A 2,656-nucleotide genomic window follows, 5' to 3' on the forward strand; every position below is an offset into this window, starting at 1 on the left:
ACTTTGTGGGCTCTATTTAGATGATCAGTCAACACAAGGGAAAGACTTGAGTTACTTCCAACAGGGGTCTATTCGTCAGTCAAAACGTTAATCTTGAAGGAGCAAAGGTTTGTTCATGAGCTGTCATGCTCGCTAGGCGAAAACCACGTGTTTTGAAAGAAAAAAAAACGAAAAAACGAAAAAAAAAATAAATAAATAATAAATAAATAAGATAAATAAATAAATAAATAAATAAAAGAAAAAATCTTGGACTTGGACCTCTCTCATTTGAGCCCACAGGTCCACAAAAATCAGGTTATAAATTCAGAGTTTCAGTGAAAGAAAATTTCATTCTATTCCTATTACCCTGTCTGGGAAAAAGATAGTGAGAGAAGAACCCTGGGGAAAAAGATAGTGAGAGAAGAGCTAACAGAGTTCAGAGCAACCTCCAGGCAACTCTGAAAGGTTCATTCTGACTCACACACTTTCAGCTCAAGCAAACCCTGACATTGGTTTGCAAGTCCAGCCGTGCCATTTGATTTCAACCGATCTCTCCAATCAGGTTTGCCCTATATCCATCATCTTTATGCCTTTAATTTGAATGCTTTAAATGTATGAGGTATTATGGGTGAATTTGATACCCTTTTGATGCATGTGTTTGACAAGAGGTTTAGGCCTCCTACCCTTGGTTGCTTTTTGTGAGCTTTTTGTGAATTTTAATGGCATGATTCATGTGGTTACATTTTGATTTGGGGGCAACTCTTGGTTACCCTATTTTGTTTCTCTAACCTGTTTGTTGAGTTTTGTTTTGTGAGGGCTCATATGACTCTTGCAGAGATGGTTTGCCTGGTGTTCCACTTTATTTGTGGGATACCCCCTGGAGGTTCATTCCGATTACCTGTACTGACCTACTTTCTTTGATGATGTTAGCTTGGAAGGATCTCAGGGTTTATCGTTCCTTTAATTGTTGTTACCTCGGATCTTCATCCGTGTGGTACTTTTACATTTTCCCGTATTTTTACCGCTTTCTTAGCTGGAAGACCTCGATAGGAGGCAATGTTTTGTGTGTTTACTTTATGCAGGTTCCTTCGTCTAGGATTTCCTTTTTGCATGAGCATCCCAAACCCTAACCCTTCATTGATTTTTCTTCTCCTAAACACATGTTTACTCCTTCTACTACAGGCGAGTAAGTCTCCAAAGGTCGAGCATCCGGTAGATTGCGTAGTGACGTCGTTCGTCCAAAACCCAATCCATAACCCCGTAGTTAGCCGAACTACGGCTTGCTCTGATTCTCATTCCAGATGAGATACGTAGGCATAAGACGCGATGTCTTACCGAGCACACATCCCCCCAACCCATAGGTCAGCCGAGCTACGAAGACTCTGATTCTCATATTCAGATGAGATACGTATGCAGTGGATGCGACATCCGCGCGAGTCATTTTCATTTAACCCTTTTTTTAGTAAACAGCACAAGATAAACTCACACCCTTTAGACAAGAACTACAAAAGTGGATCCCGTAGAGTACTACGGATGCGTAGGTGTCGCATCCGTGAAAAACAACCGGCGGGAAAAAGCAAACAAACAGAGCCGCCACCGTGCGTTATTTATCCCAAAGGAGGGAAAGGAAACGCTCGAAGTAAACCTGGAAAGGAAATGGTCTTACGACCGGAGACTGCAAGGATCGGGAGTCGGTTACGCAAGGGGAAGGTATTATCACCCCTCACGTCCGTCGTACTCGACGGGATCCACGCTCAAGAGAATAGAATAAGGTTTCTAAACACTGCTCAAAAGAATGCACACACACACTGGAATAAGACACAGATGGAAAAGAGGGGAACGAGCTCGCTAGGATATCGCATCATATGCCTACGTATCTCATTTGGAATGAGAATCAGAGCTACCGTAGTTCGACTAACGCACGCCAAAACAAAACACACACAAAGACGCTGAAACATCATAGCAAACACACAACTGGAAACGGAATGCCAATCGCTGGTCTTACATCCAACTCCGAACAAAAGAAACACCAACAGGAAACCGAATGCCAATCGTTGGGCTTACATCAGACTCCACAAACAAACAACAAACTAGAAACCGAATGCCAATCGCTGGGCTTACATCAGACTCCAAACACACACACAAAGCAGAAGAGTTGAACACACATACTAGAAGGGAGTCGGGAACTCAGACCTAATAGCTGTCAAGCAAAACACACGCAAAAAAGAAAAGGGCGCCCTGAGAGATCTCACACGATCTCCTGCCTACGTACCTCATCTGGTATGAGGATCAGGGCGACGTAGTTCCCCTGAACAGGGGAGAAACTTCTATCCTAACTAGAGACTGGGAAATGACAAACTAGAAGGGAGACTGACTCGAGCCTAATAGTTATCATGTCATCCACAATAGTCCTAGGTTGAGGTTTCTAACAAGAGTTTGACTCACACAGGCAGTGAGTCAGCTCAAGTCTATCTCTACGTACGTTCAACTTCCTTGAAAGTTGATCATACGACTCCTACAGAAAGGAGATGAAAAGCAAAACAGATAAACATCAAAAGCAGTCAGCACACACTATACACAACCAAGGGGCTCAAGCAAGGTTGGGCTTTAGTCAAGGGGTCATATCGACCTTGACAAACAAGCCAAATACTGAAATGGGTAGTCAGGCTCTTAACCT

Source organism: Lathyrus oleraceus, chromosome 4 (assembly GCF_024323335.1).
Source record: "Lathyrus oleraceus cultivar Zhongwan6 chromosome 4, CAAS_Psat_ZW6_1.0, whole genome shotgun sequence".
NCBI lineage: Eukaryota > Viridiplantae > Streptophyta > Magnoliopsida > Fabales > Fabaceae > Lathyrus > Lathyrus oleraceus.